This window comes from Mirounga leonina, unplaced genomic scaffold (assembly GCF_011800145.1).
Source record: "Mirounga leonina isolate KUSES-001 unplaced genomic scaffold, KU_Mleo_1.0 Mir_82, whole genome shotgun sequence".
Classification (NCBI taxonomy): Eukaryota; Metazoa; Chordata; class Mammalia; order Carnivora; family Phocidae; genus Mirounga; species Mirounga leonina.
This window is the reverse complement of record NW_023270825.1, coordinates 34,662,438-34,682,502: the sequence shown is the minus strand read 5'-3', so window position 1 is coordinate 34,682,502 and position 20,065 is coordinate 34,662,438. Positions and strand designations below refer to the sequence as shown.

Here is a 20,065-nt window from a genome sequence, read left to right as displayed (position 1 = left end):
TATCTATCTATCTATCTATCTATCTATCTATCTATCTATCTATCTATCTATCTATCAGTGTTTTTGGTGGATTATACATTGGCAGGAAGAATCCTGCTTTCCTCCCCAACCTGAGCCAAAGATCAAGAATTTAACAAAAGGGAGGACACTACTTATGGTGCCAGATCTAGCAAATAAAAATGCAGGATGCTCAGTTAAATTTGAGTTTCAGATAAACAACAGGTAATTTCTTAGCATAAATATGTCTTATGCAATATTTGGGACATACTTATACTAAAAAATGATTTGTTGTTTATCTGAAAGTCAAATTTAGTTGGATATCCTGTATTTTATCTGCCAATCCTAGCTGCTCATAGAGTAGGAGCATTTTTTGTTGTTTTTCCCTCACCTCTTGGTTCCCTCATGGTAAGATGAGTTGCTATTGACACCTTCCAAGAATGGATGAGAATACAGCTGAATTCTTGCTATGCTGCAGAGCCAGAATGGAGGAATAGGCTATAGATTGACTTGCCTCAAGAACAACTGTGAGACAGCCTCCTCCTCCCCCACAAATAAACCAGATGGAGGTGACTTTATCATGTATAGGATGGAAGTTGAGCTTTTTAATTTGGATATTAAAGGAAAAGGTGACTCCTAAAGGCTGGAGGACTTGAAGAAATTCCATACCATAGAAATTCGTGGAGGGAGTGAAGGTGGAAATTTTGTAAGCTGGGTCAGTGAACGCTGGCTATGAGCTGGGGTGCACCTGCTATGTGGAGTCAGGCTGAGGGAGCTCCTGGTTTCATGTCACACTAGCTTCCAGAGATGGAGAACACAGGAGTGAGAAGACAAAAGTCGTGATTGGGATGCATAGGTGGGTTTGTTCAATGAATTGTGGAGGGTCTTGGAGACCACGTTAAAGATTTTGGGCTTCTGGATCGAGTCCCGCATCGGGCTCCCTGCTTGGCAGGGAGTCTGCTTCTCCCTCTGACCCTCCCCCCTCTCATGTACTCCCTCTCTCTCATTCTCTCTCTCTCAAATAAAAATAAATAAAATCTTTTAAAAAAAAAAAAGATTTTGGGCTTAGTCACAAAGCAGTGGGACTCCTCTGGAGGTTTCTGAGCAGGAAATGTCATGATCAGGGTTATGCCTTAGGAATATTAGTCTTGCAGCTCTTTATAGAGGGATTGTGAAGGGGTGAAGGAGTGGAGACCGGGTGATCAATTGAGAGGGGATATGGTCAAGGCTACTGATAGTCCGTATGGCATCTATATGTGAATTACAAAAGGTACACCTCCCCTGAGGGGATGCAGACCAGGGCACTCATTTTGGCAAAAGACTGCCAAGCCACATGGTTTGGTACTAAACCAGGGGCTAGATTTCAGCCCCCATTATCCTCTCAGTCACCATCGTAGTTGGTTAATTAACACTAGTGGCTTAATGCAATGAAGATTTATTCCTTGCTTGTGTCATAGTCTGCTGCTTGTAGGGTGGCTCTTCTCCTAGTAGACACTCAGGCATCCTTGCAACCTACCTCTATCTCATAGTGAGTCCATCTGAAATATCTAGCCTCCAAGATCACCAAGGCAGGGGAAGAAAGAGCTGGAGGTTCTTACAGAGGCACTTAAAACCAGAATAGGAAGTAACTTAATATCATTTCTGTCTGCAACCCATTGGCTAGAACATGGTTCCAACGTGACTAGCAAGGAGGCTGGGAGATATGAAGGATGAGAGTAAGTTGTGCTGCTCTGAGTCTAGAAAACATTGGAAGATGATTCTAAGGATATTAGGGGAAATCTGATGTACTTCATTCAACTTTCAACTATAATAAAAAAAGCAATATGCTTTTTCTTGTACAAGCAATTTAGTAAGCATCTATGTCTAGCAGTTTGGTTTTTCTAGAACTGTGTATGTGGGAAATTATGAGTCATAAATACAGGAAGTATCTCCAGATATTATATGGTTCATGCTACTCTGTCACAGTATGACTGACTTAAACCTAAAACCATTAAATATATATATACACACCCAAGTTAGTTTGTGTCTGTAAAAATTTGTCTTACTTCATCTACATGTGATACTGGAGTCTAGATTTGTTGTAATGATTGTAAAATTTATCCCACGTCCTTTGATGAGCAAAGTGGTAAGTGGTAATTGGGAGACAATGAGGAAGGATTAAAAACTCTCTTACCCAGAATCAAAATGATCTGTGTGCAACCCTTGTTTACCAGAGCTTCAGTTAGCCTCCCTATTACTAAGTTAAGCTCACATAAGACAAAGGTACTCTTCGAATATTCAAAATACTATTGCATGATCTCAGACAATCAAAATAGACCCCTGAACAATCAGAATTTTGTCATATTGGTGAATATCAGCCCTGATATACAACCAAGGACACTTTAAGTACAAGGTCATGAGGAATCATGCAGAGTTTAAATAAATATTTCAGACTCATCCCTGTGGTGTCCATGTGTCTTAGACTTCCAGGAAAATTCAGATATTAAGTACTAGATTTAGTTGTTAGATTTAGTTTCATTCCATTTGGTGAATAAAATATGATCACCACAGTCACATCTATCTGGGAGGAGTCAGTAAATGCTTTCATTGTAAGTTGGAGGGGAGAACTAATCAAGCACATTTTGTCTTAAAGGCACACAGAATATTAAAAGTAAAAGGGCTGCATAGGTTCTTTTATTAGGCCCTTATTCTAAAAATGAAAAATACTCCTATAAAAGGAAAGACAAAGTTAATTGGATTTCTTCTATTATTTAGGATTGTGGACATAAGTATGTGGAAGGTTTCTTAGGATACTTTAAAAATAGCTATTAAAAGGTGTTACAACTTCCTTGGAAACCATTTGCAGGATCTAACAACATGTAAAGACAATTTTTGTTAGTCAAATCCTTTCCGTTGACATGAAGTCACTTTCTTCATTCATTCATTCACTCATCCATTCACTTAATGTTCACTGAGCATCTCCCATAGACCAAGCACTATTCTAGACACTGGGGACATTGTCTAATTCAATGATCCTTTGCTAGGATTTTGCTTTTTTGTAAATGAAATATTGAGCCTGACAGAATATTGGGTTGGGATCAGAAGACCTGAATTCTAAATGTGATTATACTGAACTATGACTGATATTAATGGTATCAAATAACTAGTCCCCCAAGCCCAAAATCTTACTCATCTTTAGTACTTTTCCACCTAATCCATTATCACGTCCTTCACGATTTCTGAAATTCACCTCCTGCTGTCCATTTCATCTTCTGGTTATCTCATGTTTAAACTACTTTATCCAGAGCTGTGCCACATGGGACTATGTCAGTCATCTACTGCATGTGGTGGAGATATCAGTGCCCACCAAACATCCATGCGCTCCTTTGTATTTCCCAGTCCCCCTTGTTGTTAATTCAGAGCTATAGGACTTCTTCTTTTTTAAAAAAGATTTATTTATTTATTTTTAGAGGAGGGGTAAGGGGGCAGAGGGAGAGAATCTTCACGCAGACTCCCTACCGAGCGCGGAGCCCAACCCGGGACTGGATCTCACCAACCATGAGATCATGACCTGAGCCGAAACCAAGAGTCAGATGCTTAACCAACTGAGCCACCCAGGTGCCCCAGAGCTATATGCTATTTATATATTAGATATTCATAAACTCTTTATTTCAACATCTGACAGAATGAACTTTTAATGAAACTTGTCTGTAGATTAGCTTTTAAAATGTCTATCTCTCCTATGTGAAGACAGTTTTGTTCCATTATCATAGGGCTTTCACCTTTTCACTGATTTTAAAAGGAGCCATGAGTGTTGCCTTTATGTAACTCATGATTTCTTCTGAGCTCACTTTGTGACAGGCGTAAGGGGGGCTGAGTCATTTTGTTGGTGAGACGCTAGATGGTCCGTGTGGAGACAAACTCCAACAGAGTCCACCTGACTTCATAAACTAAACATTTACTGGAAACAATGCATCAGAGAATTTGCAAAGACCAATAGGAAGGCTGAGCTCGAGTTGAATTGCTAAGTACTGGGGACCGAAGGACAGAATGGTAAGATCTATATGTGAATATTAGAAAGATGAGGAGAGTTGTCAAAAGCCAAAGGGGAAATGAGGGAAAGGACTACAGCAGGGGGTCAGGGATGTCAATCCCTGTGTGTAGCCACCTCCTACCTCTGCTACAGGGTTTGCCATGCTCAGGCCCACAGTCCCTGCTGAAGGGGCAGCCACTGCCACCTTGACACAGTAGTTTGGACCAGAATGAATACCTGACTGAAGGCCGGAACACCCGTCACTTAGTAGAGAAAGATATGAAGACCCGACAAGATTTCCCTCTCTGGAGAATGTGAATCAAGAAACCGAGGAAGTTAAGGTTGTGTCTTATACTATGAAAAAGATAAAATTATACGGGAACAAAAATCATGAGCCCCAGAAACCAAAAGGTAGAATAAAAACTGGAAGTCAGTCGGTACTGAGAGAAGAGCAGGAGAGCGGAGAATGAGTTGGGGAACGTGAGAGGGTTGGAGATGTGGATCAGATCTCCAGTTGCCTTGGTATCTGATGGTGCTTCAGCCATAGGGTCAGTTTCAGTTCATGTATTTTGAACTGAAAACAGTTCAAATCCCCCTTTCCTTGGAGAAACCCAAGTTATTTGGTTTCTTGCACCTTAAAGAGCTCAGGTAAGTTGGATGAGCTTCTCAGCCATTTGCAGAAGTGCCCAGAAGACAGGGAGTGTATTTTAAACGAAATGATCAGCCTTGAAAGAAATATAAGTTAGCTCCCCTTGACCCAATCTCTGTGAGTTTCCAAGTCTACTTGTAAACTGTGCCAGCACAGTTTATAGGGGGTTGTTTTCAGAGCCTTTACTCTTTGTTTTAAATACCAACACTTGTACTGTAGCATGTACTGCAGAACCGAAATGACATCCAACCTCGGTTCAGGAAATCTTGCCAATCACTATTTCTTTTTCTTCCTGAGATTCTGTTTTCATGTGATCTTGACTTTGGACGTAGGTCAGATAATAATAGTAGTGTCCACAAACGCTTGCTTTAGCTCAGGCTTTTTGTAGGGCTCTATAAATGGCTAACATTTGTTGTGTGCTAAATCTGTGCCAGGTGCTGTTCTCAAGAGCCTTACATGTAATAACTCATTTTACAGTCATGACAACCCAATGAGGTAGATAATATCATCCTTCCCATTTTACATGAATGAAAAAAATGACACATAGTTTTAAAAAGTTTCCCAAGGTTCTCATCGCTAATAAGTGGCAGTGCTTGGATTCAAAGATAGTGAAAATCTACTTTCTGGACCATGACTCCATACTGCCTTGTTCCCATGGAAACTGTAGAAGATCCTGACTAACCAGAGGTTATGAGTTTCTTGATCCCCCTGGCAGGTATGTCGCAATGAAAATTATTAACTCATTCAGCAAATATGATACATAGTGGTGATCAAGACAGAGAGGCAGGGGCTCTGCCCTCAAGGGACCTTCTGGACTTTCAGACTTTTGTCATTTGGTTAGAGTTAGGTTTTCCCCTCAGAATCTAATTTTCCCTCCAATGAACTCATAAGATAGACTTTTGCCCCTGCAAAGCAGAACCTTAGAACTTTGGTGACTTCAGTAAGGCCCATTCTTACTGGAGCAAATATTTATAACATAGTGACACTGGTAATTTTTTGTCTTTTTTGGCTGGAATTTTTCTTTCTGATTTTTTTTTCTCTTGCACCTATTCCATCCTTCCCCAGTCTGTATCTTTATTTTTGGTTTAAAATTTTTCAATATAGTAATATGTACTTGTCTTTGTTATATCTCTTTCAAATCTTTTTGGATTTATTTCTCTTTTTATGGAGCACTAAGGATCCAACTTAACAATTTATCAGACCACTATGGCATTGTATCAGGATTAGGTTCAGTGGCATGTAACAGAAAAACCTAGAAAATTGTGGCTTAAATAAGAAAGAAGCTTATTTATTTATTTATTTATTTATTTATTTATTTATTTTTTGTTTATTTGTTTGTTTATTCACATGAAAGAATTTCAGAGGTAGCAGCCCAGGACTGGCATGGAGGTGCCACAAAGTTGTCAGGGAGCCAGCTCCTTCCTCACTATTATGCTATCCCCAGGGTTTGGCTATCTTCCTCATGGTCCAAAATGGCTAAAAGGGCTCTAGTCATCACATTATGGCCCAGGTAATAGGATGCAGAGAATGGATAAGAAGGGTATATTCCCTTTCTTTTTATGACTTTTTTTTTTTTTAAATAGATGTCCCACACAACATTTCTACTTAGATCTCAACAGCCAGAATTTAGTCATGTGGCCACACCTATGCAATAATGGAGACTGGAAAATACTGGGTTTTAGCTGAGTGGCAATATGACTATCTAAAAATTGGGGGTTGGTTGTGGAAGAATGAAAGAACAGATATAGGGAGGTAATTTGAAGTCTCTGCTTACAGGTACTTTACATATAGTGGATAAAGATTTATTGGTTCGTTTTTATAAACTTGATCATATTCTTAGAACTATCATTGAAGTTGTTAATAAAGATAATTAATTTAAGGATTTTCCCTCTTAATTTTTTACTTTATGATAATATAACATACCATTGCATTAATCACAGCTAAAATAAACCCACCTGAAATTAGTTTATGCAAAATAAGGAATATATTAGAAGAATATGGGGGGAAATCTTGGAAGAGGCAACCCAAAGCAGAAGGAAAGGCAGAGATTCTGTAAATAGTCAAGAAAACCTAGAACTGAGATCTCCAGTATAACAAAGACACTTTCTTCACCTCTTCTCCTCCCTTTGTCCATTGACTTTATTCTCTCAATGCAGAATGTGTTTCTCTACTTGGCAAAAACAAAACAAAACAAAAACATGTCCAATGACATCTTTCAGATCATATATCTAGCTGAGACTTGAGATGACCTCCCCTCCAAAGTCTAAAAATCTTGGAGGAATGGCTTCATTGACCCATCTTGGGTCAGGTGTCCACCTCTTGACCAATTAGCTGTGGCCAATGGCCAATCAGTAGTAACAAGTCTTTTCTTGCTGCCATCACATGGCAGATGTGTGGAAACAGGAGGAGCAGTTCCTATAGGAAAGGCAGTCCTAGCTAGGCGATTGTATAGGCTACCCTATAATTATACATGATGGAAAAACACAGGTCAGTGGTCTGAATTAAATGAAAGATAAAGGAGAAACAGATTTATCCTAATGCAAAAAAATTGATTTAGCTATGAATAAATACCATTTGATAGGTCTGCAATACACAGAATGTTTATTATATCAGGCATTGTGTTGAGTGCTTTTTACAAGTTGAGTCATTTATTCCTCAACCCTGTGAGCTAGAGATTATTATTCTCTCTTACAGATGGAAAACCAGAGCTCAGGGAGGTTAAGTAACTTGTCCAAGAACATATAGCTAGTAAGTGACATTTGTCTTAACTTCAAAGTTTTTAACTACCATGATAATATACCGTCTCATTGCTTCTCTATTTTCAGTTGGAAGCTATGGTCATTTCTGATGAAGCAATTATTAGTTTTTTTTTTCTTAGTTCTGCCATAACAAAGCTATGTGAACTTGATAAATCTTGAAATGTATCTGGGTCTTAATCTCTTTATCTGTAAAAAAGATTGGGTTGTATTAAATGTTAATGTATTACCTTGTTAACTCAGGTAATATTTTGTTTCTGAAGGCAAGAGCATGAGCTATTATATTTAAAAAATTTTTAATTCACCCAATATTTTTGAGTGCTTCTAGAGCTATATCTGTATTAAGAACTGTGATGAAATTAAAGATATACAAGATGTAATTTCTGCTTATGGTGTTATGGAGAAAAGACCCAGAATTGTTATTTTGCAGTAGCCTTCAGGAGTGATATAACCACCAGCTCAAACATATCTTCAAGGGTTTTTCTCTTTGTTTGCCATCTTCAGTGTGTTGACTTCATTTTAAGGTTCATTCTTCTTGCGGTTGTTAGATTGCTGTCAGTGGTAATCTCTATTATGGGCTGACTCATTCATATCTGGTAGGAAAGAGAGAATCCTCTCCCCTAAATATGGACTAAAAATCCTTCCCTTCAGCTGGATTGGACCAGTATACCCCAGGACTATAATGGTTTTCAGGTATATTAGAATATACCTAAATTAGAATAGTCTAAGACCTAGCATAACCTAGATTCCAAGTCATACTGCAGTAAAAAACAACCCCAAATCTCAGTGGCTTAAACGATAAAGGTGTATTTTTTTTTTTTTAAGATTTTATTTATTTATTTGACAGAGAGAGACACAGCGAAAGAGGGAACACAAGCAGGGGGAGTGGCAGAGGGAGAGGGAGAAGCAGACTCCCTGCTGAGCAGGGAGCCCAATGTGGGCTCGATCCCAGGACCCTGGGATCATGACCTGAGCCGAAGGCAGTTGCTTAATGACTGAGCCACCCGGGTGCCCCTAGAGGTGTATTTTTTATTCATATATCCATTCTGACCTGATGAGGGTGGGAGGTGGGGTGTTCCATATTTTCCTCTTTTAGGGACCTAGGCTAACAAAGACTCTATCATCTTCAATAACACTGGTTTTGAGACTGGAGAAGGGTAAACACTGTGAGAACTTATACTTGCAATTAAATTTTATACCTGGAAGTGACACATAATCACTTCTACCCACAACCCACTATAGACTAGTGGCTATAACTAGTCACGTGGTTCAGCTCAACTGCAAGTGTGGGGTTGAGTGGCAGGGATGTATGTATGAAAATATAATCTCTTTATATGCAAGGAAAGAGAGGGTAAGCAAGTCTCTACCATACTAGGGAATTAATTTACTGATTGATTTAGGCTAATTGAATTGCTCTTCTATAGCTGGAGGTTGGATGGGAGGTTGGATGGTTACCTAAAAAACAAACAGACAGAGAGAGAGAGAGAGAGGGAGAGAGAGAGAGAACTCTATTAATGAGGAAGGAATAGGAGTGGATGTGAACAGTGTGAACTATATGATGCTTTATCCCAATGAAGAAGACAGAAATTTCAGCCATGGAGGCAAGTCATAGAAAGGGATAGTTTGGCTAGTTTCATAAGTCTTTAAATCAATGATTTCATTTACTCTTCTAATTGGAAAGATTGGCTCTGCTCTTTGATAAGTGGGTGTAGACTGAATTTCTATTTAAGGAGTTGGCTCAAAAGTGACTTAAAAACATTTACTGGATTTCAAAGTATAGACTGTTTTTCCATATTTCATTGTTGTGGTTGCTGGCAATGGTGTGTCAAGCTGTCTAGATTTGTAGTTTTAGAACTGGCAAACAACTAAAATTTCTCCAGACCATCCCCTTTATTTTACTGATAAGAAAACTAAAGACCAAATGGGTAAAATGATTATCTCAAGGTCACACCTTTTTGCATGTAACAATAACAGTGCTGTCTTCTGAATGATTTCCTGCAAGATGTAATCCCCTAAGTAAATGTACCTAGAGCAATACTTAGAAAATAAGGACAATTAAAAATTATTAAGAATGTTTTCAGGACTGGGCGCCTGGGTGGCTCAGTTGGTTAAGTGACTGCCTTCGGCTCAGGTCATGATCCTGGAGTCCCAGGATCGAGTCCCCGCATCGGGCTCCCTGCTCAGCAGGGAGTCTGCTTCTCCCTCTGACCCTCCCCCCTCTCATGCTCTCTCTCTCTCTCATTCTCTCTCTCAAATAAAAAAAAAAAATGTTTTCAGGACTGACATTCAGTTGGTCCACTCTGGTAGAAATGGAAACATTTCTAAACTATTTGGTAAGTAGCTGCTGCTGAGAGCCTCTTTAGCTCCTCTCTGTGACCTCTCGGATCCCCCTATTATAACAGGATCCACCTCAAAGGGTTGCTTTGAGAATTAAATGATGGAGGTAAGAGTTATCATGGTGCCTGGCGCTCAGCAATATTATACCTAGGCTATTATTTTTATTTTAGTCATTAATAAAATGGTAGTAGTAAACTTCAAACTAGTTTCTGCATGGATGTTCACAACTTTGGAAATGTGATAATATTTAAGTTCATTAACTTTGATCTAGCTAATCTCTCAATAAAATGGCTACTAGTGTATTCACTTTAACTTTCATTTTCATCTCTTCCATTGTCTAATGGTTGACTCCACCTTGCTCCACCCACAAGACCCCACAGCTCTGGTTGATGACTAAGAATCTGACACAGGCTGTGCCAAAGAATATAATGTACTGACAAGGTTCTATCAGTTCTTGGTATAATATGACAAAAGAATGTTCTGTACCATCTCTTGCTGAGCAGAACTTATCTGCAAGTTTTCAGATAAGCAAAGACGGGTCTAAAACCTAGTTGGTGAGGGAAGGGTGGAGGAAGTGGTGGAGCACTTCTACTTGCTTAAGCAAATATCGGAAACTAGGAGTGATGAGACAGAGGCAGGCAGCTGGGGCGAGAAGAGAGAGTGAGAGGGCCCCAGGAACAGCAGTGGGTGGTGGTGGTGGGGAAGCTAGAGCTTGTGGAGAAAACATCATTTGACAGATATCTTCTGGTGACTAGTAATGTTTAGAACCTTTTGGAGATTTTTTCCTGCTCAGAAACTTAACCTAGCAAGAGAAAGGCAGAGTTTTAGCAACATTCCTCTCTGGAGAGAGTAAAAGAAATGTTTTTTAAAAGCTGGAACTGTTGTGAATTTTTTGGAAATTCATTACTGATTTGGAGCTCAGTGTGTAAAGATTTGTTCCCAAAGTCAATTGTATAACTGATACTTCCAGTTCTGAGGTGACAGCTAAATCCTGGGCATGTCCTGCAAGGGGCCTTGATAACAGTGTTCTGTCACAGGCCGAGAAGCACATTGACTCAACAGAGCAGTCACTAGAGAACTAATTTCTAAAGACACCCAAGTTATTTGGTATTTTAATATGTAATATAATAGCCTATCAAAATGCTAAATTTTGGGCAAATATTCCTAGGACAGATTTTTTTTTTTAAAGCAGAAGGAAGTAGAGAAGATGTATTTTATTTAATTTTTTAAAAAGATTTTAAGTAATCCCTGCACCCAACTTAGGGCTCAAACTCACAACCCTGAGATCAAGAATCACATGCTCTACCAACTGAGCCAGCCAGGCACCCCTGAGAAGATATGTATTTTAATTCCTACATTTTTGGAAAGGAAAAATCAAGGCCAGATGGAAAATTGGATGTTTTGAGGCAAAAGTAAAGTAAAGCTTTGAACTTGGAGATCTTAAAGTATTATATAAGGTAAGCTTTAAAGTTAAACATGCTTGCTAAAAAAAATTTTTTTTATGTGCCATGCTCTTTAATTTTATTCAAAATCTTACTTAGCTAGTAACTACTCTTGAGAATCACAATCATGTTCTGGAGAATAGGTTAACATTGTAATCACAAAATCTATAACTTAACTCCCAAAACTCAATGACAAAGTTATATACACAGATCTAACAAGTTGAAGTCTAGAATTTATACAAAATTGGTACAATGTATTGAATAAAGCAAAACGATTTCAAGGAGAGTATTTATCTATCCTATATTCCTCTGATTTACCAATGTAAAAGCTTCAGTGAACAAATTCAGAAGTCTGTTTTTTTCTCCAACAAGAGGACACCTAGACAATCTGTCCTTAAATCAAGGTCAAAGTTGATTGACAATGTTGCTAAAATATTTTTAAAATTTCTGTTTAAACTAAAAAGTAAATATCCATCTCACTTCTGACTTCTAAAAATGATCTAGAGTATGACTGATAAGACATTAACCTTTACTTCATCTTACGATGGCATAAACCTAAAATTTCCATTCATTTCCAACAATCAAAGCTTGTGGCCCTTATAGAATTATGTTGTTTGTAAGCTTTGTACAGGAACTTCTTTAGTGGAGGATGGCAACCACGCATTAAATAAATCATTGTTTTATGATGATATACAAGCTCTCCGAGCTAGAACATAATTCTCGCTCTGCCAGTATCTTTTTTGTGTAACTTTAGACAGGTCACTCTACTTTTCCCTCAATTTTCTCCTCTTACAGGGAGATAACAGTCATAAAAACGACTGGAAACTACTTTGCTGAGAGCTTTTTCTTTAAAGGACTGACAATAAATACCAGAGTCACAAGGTCCAGCAAACCTAAGAAGAAGCTGAGCTTCTTGAAGACAGGGAACTTTTTTTCTTCTCTGAGTCATCAGTTATCTTATTTGTTTTTCTGTAATACAGTTCTTCGCCTATAGAAAGGCCTCAATAAATACTGTAAATTTATGAATGTTATTAGGCAGATTGCAGTCTTGGCAGGCCAGTGCCTTGTAAATCTCTTTGCTGTGATCCTTTTCATACTCAGCATCTAAAACGCCGCCGCTATTTGCTCTGGGATACGTACCCAAGGCATTTATTTAAAAATATCCAAGTCTAGAGAACGAATTTTTCTGTCTTTGGGGCACCATCTCGCTTTCTGCGGTACCGCGCTCCAGGCTTGGGATCTGGGTCCCGAGGCTACAGGGAAGAGTTGGGTCCGGGAAGCTCATCCTCCGGCCGTCGGATTGGTCGGCTCGCACTCCACTCACACGGCTCGAGTCTCTGATTGGCCACCGTGGCACCCCCTCCCTCGGTCCGCGACTACTTTGTGTGCCGAGGCGGCGCTTTTAGGTCCTCCGGCTCAGCTCACGGTGTGGGCCGGTCACAGCTAACTCTTCGGCCCACTGCTCTGCATCGCGGGCGCCAGGAATTTCCCGAGTGCAAGCGGGTAGGAAGCATCCTAGGGAACCCCTCTCCCGCACCCCCAAAGTTCTCTTTGCCGTACTGAATAAACTTCCGCCTCAAAGGGGCTGTCGCAGCCGCGGGTCGGGGGAGAGGCTAGGCATCAAACTCAGGCCCTTGTGGGAGGGCTTTCTGTCGGGGCAAATGTGGAAACAGCTCTCACAAGATAAAACAGGGCTTCGCTAGTTGCATGTGGGTGCGCTGCCCAAGCTGCAGCCGAACGGCCAGACCTGGGCTGCAGGGGCTGAGCAGCAGCGATCCCCTCTGAAAAGTAGCAAGGAGCCTGCTTCAAATCTCCAGTACCACTGCTCCTTAGGGCCGCGGAATGAACTGGCTCGGGCCAGTCCGTTCCCCGGCTGTCGAGAATACGACATTCCCTGGAGATGGCGCTCCCGGGAGTGGGGAGTTCGGCTCGAGTCGCGCCGCCGTCAGCCTCCGGCCTGCAGGCGGTAGGGGGCGGCCTACGCTCGTGTAGGAAGCAGGCGCCCAAGCGCAGCTGCTGCCCTGCTGGAAGTCTCCCGGTCCCTCTGTGGCCCGCGGCTCTGCCTGGCAGCGGATGCTGCAGTTACGCTATCCACCGGCGCAGCGAGAAGGGGGCGGGAAGCAGCCGTGGCACATGCCAGGGTCGCCGTAGGTGGCAGCGGCCGGCGCATGCGCGCCCTCTCCCAGAAGCCTGTAACGCGGAGGGGCGCGCGCCCCCAGCCGCGCGCGCACGCTTGCGCTAGCCAAGGCTTCCCCGCCTGCGCTCGTTGTCAGAGCCGCTCCGGCGCGTGCGCGCGTTATCTCCGGCCGACCCGAGTAGCGGTGTTCCCTCAGCTCCAGGCCCCCGCCCCACACCGCCCCTTCCCAGCCCCCAGCCAACCGGTCCCCTTCCTCTCCTGGCGGAATGGGGCCGGTGCTGCTCGGGGTCGCGCGCCCGGGACCCGGCTCGCGCTCGGTCTCGCGCTGTCAGCGACTGCCCCGCTCGCGCCGCCTCGCGCTCTCGCTCAGTCAGTGGCGCCGAAGGCTCCGTTAAGCGGCGGCGGCGGCGGTTCCTGTTTCCGTTTCTTCCTCTCCCTTCAGTCGGGAGAAGCATCCTCCACCCAGCCACCCCTCCCACTCCCCAACGGGGCAGCTGCGGCTGAGGGCTGTGGCGGCGGCGGTGGCGGCGGCAACTGGGTACGGCGGAGATCGCCTCTGCTCCCGCCTCGGGTAAGGGGGCGTTTGGGAGCCGGGCCCCGCGCCCCTCGGGGTCTGGGGCTGGGCTAGTGCGGGATTCGTGGAGGCGCCGGGTTTGTGATTGGGGGCTGTTGCCGCTCTTTTCCCCCAGGCGTTCCCCGGGCCTGTTGCTGCAACTGCTGCTGCTTACCCAGGGGCTCCGGGAAAAGTGGGGAAGAAGCCCCCGGGACGCTCTGGCGCGGCCCGGGGGCGCGGGCTGGGGGTGAGGGGCGCCTGCAGCCGCGGCTGTCCTCGGCGTCGCGCATCCTTGCTTCGGGCAGGGGCCGAAGCCAAGGAGAGGAGAAGGGATGGGGGCGGGGGTGGGAGGTGTCCCTCTTTTCCCTTCTCCACCTACCTGCCCTTTCGCCAGCAACTCGGTCCCTGTAATCACGGACTGTGGGGAGGAGGATGCTTGTACGTTACGGGCTTTTGTGAGGGGTTCTTGGGCCAGAAATCGGGGGGTGGGGGGTGGACCGTACAAAGATCCGCTCCCGGCGAGGGGCCAATGCCTGGGCAGTTAAAGGCGTGAGTGCCGCTGCACCCTCCAGCTGATGGGGGAATGATCAGCTGGCGGCTTTTGAGTATCTAAACTTATTTGGGAAGGTTAAACGAGTCCTTATTAATTAAAGGAGATTTTTTCCTGCAAGAGTGAGTGGGTTGTCGGGTGCAGCACCTGTTCTTTTACTGTGGGCATTGCAATCTTCAGGCACACACAACGTCAGAGACGCAGTGTATATCTTAAGTTAAATGGCAGTGTCTTGGTTAGGGTTTATCCCTGGTGAGCTTTTAGCGTTTTGCCGTGTATTATTAGCCTTTTGATTGAGGCCTTGGAGAAAGGCAGAGAGAGGTATTGTTTCTTCTTTCCATGTTTGAATTAATTTACAGTGGACTTAAGCCAACTCTAGAAGGTGAACCTAGGAAAGGCAGAATCTCCAGTAGATAACCCCAAACTTCAAGGTAAGGCAGAACAGATTTCAACAAGTTTTCAATCAGTTTCGAATTAAGCTCATCAAGGGTAACTGAACTTTGACTCGGCTCTCTTTAGAAATTGTAGGCAAGGTTTCATTATAGTTTTTTTACTTCTTGTTACTCCTAGGGTTAAGTGTATATTTACATTATTAAATTTAAATTTCATGTTTTTATACTTAGGTCTTTTAAAGGGTGCATTATATATATGAAAACATTTTAGGAGAGAAATTAAGCATAACAGCACTATACTGAAATAATGGAGCAAGTTGTGTTTTCCCTTCTTTAAAATAACCTAAAAAGCAACCTAAAATCCTATGCCAAATGATAAGATCTTGTACATTGCCAGCTTTGTGAAATATACCATAAAATGTGTATAGAAAGTGGCAATTACTTGATTTATAAATACTACAGTAGTAAGGATAAGGTGGGCATTCAAACATTTGTATTTGTGAATTTACAGTTTAGTATATAGAAATGTAGGGAGTTAGAAACGAATAGGCTATAAGGACCATTGAAGGGTGATTTGGGGCATGGATTTTCCTTTTGCTGCTTTTATAAATTGAGAATTGTACTTGAAGAGCTGAACAGCTGGAATGAAACTTGTATAGATTGCAGAAACATGCAAAAGTGTATCTTTGATCAAGTAGTGAGTTAACATGAGGAGTATACTGTAGTTTATTAGGATAGTGAATCAAAATAATTTCCATAAAATATAGCACCATATATATCATCTAGGATGTTCTTAAATTTAAAGAGTCGCTTGAAGTTGTTTTCCTACAAGTCATCCTATTTGAGATGTATGGAATTGAAAAAAACAATAATTCTGATTACATTATGCAGTGTTTGGTTTCAGTTTTAATTATTTTTAAAGTACTGGAATGTCCTTAAAAGTGGTGAATTTTGAAATTTGCTAGTGGCTTGGAAAAACTTGTGTTGTTAATTTTTTTAAGTGCAGTTATATTAGTAGGTTGGTCTGGAGGGGGAGCTAGTGCCAAAGCAAAGCATAGCTTAATATGTGTTTGAACTTTTAAAATGCCCAAACCCAGGTTTTTGTGACCAGAAGGAACATAAATTTTTAATTAAAAGAGTAAGGGAATTGATATGGGCATATATCTGAACATAGTTATTTGTGGAATATCTATATACACATATATATATGTTGTATATTACAAATAACTTAAAAATCTTTTCATGATCTGGAATAATGGAAAGTATATGCTTAAGGCTTATTGAATTTCTCGTTTACAATCTCAGAAAAATATGCCCCATAATGTAGAGTGTGTGATAGTAGTTTCTTAACTTTCTTGTGCATTGCATCACAAGGGAAGTAGTCTTAATCCTTTGTGCATGTTGTATGTTCTTAAATTTTTTCTTTATAATAACCTATAGTCCTAAAATTTCAAAAATCAAGTAGAGTCTTATATGGGCAAAGATATTGACTGGGTAGTAAGCTAAGTATTTACCAAGAGTAGAGATACTTTCATTAAGAAATGGACCCTTCAGACATCTGGAAAGCAGGATGCCAAGGTCACTTCTTAACCTCTGTCTCCTGTAATATAACGCAGTGAGTCTAGCCTGTTTACTGAATTGAACTTGGGCCTTTGAATATAAAGCAATTATTTTTTGGTTTATGGCACTTTAGGTTAGATTTCTCAACTGTAATTAGGTATGCGAATTTACTTCTCACAGTTCATATATTCTTTAAATTCAAGGCTAGAAATTGATAATGTATATATTAAAATAATTAGAATATTTTGTTTTCTGAAGATAGTGGTTGGGCTGCTTGTTCTCTCTTGCTCTCCATTATGTAAACAATCTCAGTGCTGATAAAATAAAAAATAGATTCTTTGAAAAGAATGACAATACCTGTGAGATAAAGAGTAGTGAGGTGTTCACCATTTTTAAGGGGTTTATGCTATAAATTAAACAATGTTTTATAAGACATGCCAGACTATTTTTATGTATCTTTTTCAATTTCTTAAATGGTTATTTTTGATTTACTATAAACTGCATTACTAAATTTCTTGTTTTAATTAAACGGTAAATATACCCACTTCATTTTATAGGACACTTATAAGAGTTACCATTTTATAATCATAAGAGTAAATATAAACCAAATGTAATTTTTTTTTAACTGTAAAACACAACTGGGGCACCTGGCTGGCTCAGTTGATACAGCATGCGACTCAATTTCAAGGTTGTGAGTTCGAGCCCCATGTTGGGCGTGGAGGCTACTTAAAAAACAAAATACAGCTAAGATTCTAAACAATGCTGAAACTAAAAGTATTAACTATTGTAGTACTTTTATACCCTTCGTCAATACTAGTCCTGTTGGTACTCCTCAGATGAGGTACCAACTTCCAGGCTTCTGTAGTGAGCAGTAGTGTAGTAGGTGTGACATTTAGAGGACAGTTCAGTTTTTTCTTTGGTTTCCTTCTTAATGAGTCTGTGGCTTATATTTCTGTACTATTTGGTATACGGTTTCTTTTTGGCAGTTGGAATTGTTATTAAATTGTAGTTTGCTATAATGAGACAAATGTTTAAAAGTAAAAGATATTTACAATCAGTTTTTAAAAAAACATTTTAAAATTCCCAACAGAAGATTATTATATAGGGATGTATATACATTTAAGATATATTTTTTAAGAGATTAGTCTTATGTCTGAACCTTCTTTTCTCTCTACGTTCTGCTCTCCAGCCTACTCTTCTTCAACTTCCCTCCATATCCACAATTTTCTCTTTGGAATAATTAGGGATCAAACCAATAAAAGGAATGATATCACTCACCTGGCATAGGTTTTTCTTCCTTGATTAAATAAATGACCTTATTATCAGTCTCTACAATATTCTAAACATATAACCCATATACACTTTATATGATACTATACATTTTACTTTTAATGGAAGAAGAATTTATAGGGCCTATGGGATTATGCTGTGTATTTCAATATTAGTTACTCATATTTGTTACAGAAAACAGAGCTATATGGTTAATTTCATTTAAGTTTTCTTTTAAAAAGACTTTAATATTTACCAGAACCTAATAGCTCACTCACCTGTTACTTTTTAAAAATATCTTTTTGTGATAATTTGTTTTGTTTTTTGTTTTTTTGTTTTTTGGTCGTCAGAAAATGACATGTGAAGAGGAAATATGTTTCGAGTTTTTTAAAAAAACTGTACTGATGTGGCTCAGACTTGCTTTTGCTTTTGGTTCTATAGTATAACCTCTTCATTTGAAGCACTGGAATAAACCTTTAAAGATCACTATTGAAATGCTCCCTATTTTTGTTGTATCCTAGAACTTGAGTTTTTCACATTTATTTTAACAATGGGAGAAACTGAAAAAATATGACAGCATACTGATGTTTCGATTGGATTTAACAGTTCTACTTGTCACAGTCTTGATGACTGGTTAATGTAAATAAAGTTCACATTATAAAATATGTAATAAAATGTTGATATTAATCATATATGTAAAGGAGAAATTAAACTACTGTTTATCTTAGAATCTGAGTTATGAGAAATATTACATGATATGAACTTTAAATGCTATAACTTTCTGATTATAAATGAACAAAAGTAACAAAAATAGGAGATTCTTCTATTTAATTTACTGCAAACTTATAACTAAAATGAAAATGAACCTGTTTTGTGTTTATGTACATCTTTTTATTCAGTTGACTGTTAATGAACCATGAATGAGTTTCAAATTTTTAATAATTTTGTGGCTGGATTATATCCCTTAAATGAGATATGAAATTCCATTAATACCTAGAGCAAGAATAAATTTGCATGTGGTAAAAACAATATTTCCAAACCATCAAACTATAAAAGCATAGCAATGTTATTAAATGACTTAAGTCATCATTCCATAAGCTAGTTTTAAAAATAATTTTTATAATTTTAAAAATATAATTGATCATATCTTGATTGGTGGTAAAGGTGGGAAAAATATAATTTGTAGCTTCTATATTATATCCATTGTTTTAGACTTCACCAGTGTTTGGGGCAGTCAGTGAAGGGAAGGAGATTGAGAGAGGCAGAGGATCTTACTGGTTGACGAGCCTGCTTTGTTTGGAGGTGAGGGAGAGTTCTTTAGTTTTTCTTTGTCCCTCCATTTCTTTCTTTTCCCTGTTTGTCATCCTTACTCTCCCAATTGTAGGAAATGTGGCAGTTGACAATATCCTTATAGGATTTTTTTTCTTAGAGTTCATAGAACATTTCCTGGTGAAACATTAGCTTTTATGTTACAATAGGTTTATTATAATGATTTCATTTCCTCTGAGGCAGTAGGCAAGAGACTAGCAGCACTTCAGTTGGGGTAGAGTTTATTATTATTTATTAAAAAATGATTTTTTGTAACCATGTAAAAAGGGATATGGGGTTGTTGGTTCATTAATTGTTAAGGGCGCTGCATCAGTCTGCTTAATATTTAATATATCTTAATCCCCTCTTCCAGTTTACTGGAATGCATTCTCATGTCTCCTTTGTTATTTCTGTCTTCATCTATGGAGTTTTTGTGTATAAGGAATTGGTTTGTAGAACATCACTTCACCTTCTTTGTGTACCACATTGCAGTAAGAAAAATGTAAAAAAAAAAACAAACCCCAAAACCGTACTGTGTCCCTTGAAAAGAACAAACTAAAATGAGCAGCAGTGTTCTCCTTTCGTGGGAATACTGTTAGCAAGTTTAAGCCAGTTATTGTGAAAAGGTCACAAGGAGAAAGTGTATGTTTGATAATTAGGGCCCTAATCATTTGGGATCTGACTGATTCAGTTTCTCTAACACATGGAATTGTACCTGAAAGAGAAATATATTCAGCTGAGATTGTGTTCTATTTTTCCTGTCTTGAATTCTTTGAATAACTGCTTAATTCATTCAGTTACCAAATGTCAAAAGATCGTAATTTTGAGAAACCTACTCTTTAAAATTAGAGTTTAAGCTAGGATAAACATTTTGCTTTCTTTTTATAAGTTTCAGATTTTTCTTTCTCTTTTAGGAAGTTTGGTGAAACTCGGGGGCTTTAGGAAGGTGGTAATTGAAATTCTTGAGGCCAAAAGTTCTTTCGTTAGCCTTAGTAAACTGAGCCTCAGCAGCATGGGAAATGTAGGTTTACTAAGTAATCCTGACTGCTTCCTCTGACATAATTACAGATATCTAGGCCTCCATTAATTAAAACTCTGTTTAT

At 39.8% G+C, this 20,065-nt stretch overlaps 1 protein-coding gene across 5 annotated transcripts in view; it reads left to right on the top strand.

Moving 5' to 3' along the window:
* Positions 1-12,609: 12,609 nt before the first annotated feature.
* Positions 12,610-20,065, top strand: part of FUT8 (fucosyltransferase 8) — a 316,354-nt gene continuing 308,898 nt past the window's right edge. For 3 of the 5 annotated variants that reach the window (XM_034992729.1, XM_034992727.1, XM_034992726.1), the window contains exon 1: positions 13,462-13,901. The gene's annotated coding sequence lies outside the window, so the exon portion shown is untranslated. Of the gene's footprint in view, positions 12,697-13,461; positions 13,902-20,065 lie in introns of those variants that run through there. The other 2 variants (XM_034992730.1, XM_034992728.1) reach the window with 1 other exon arrangement.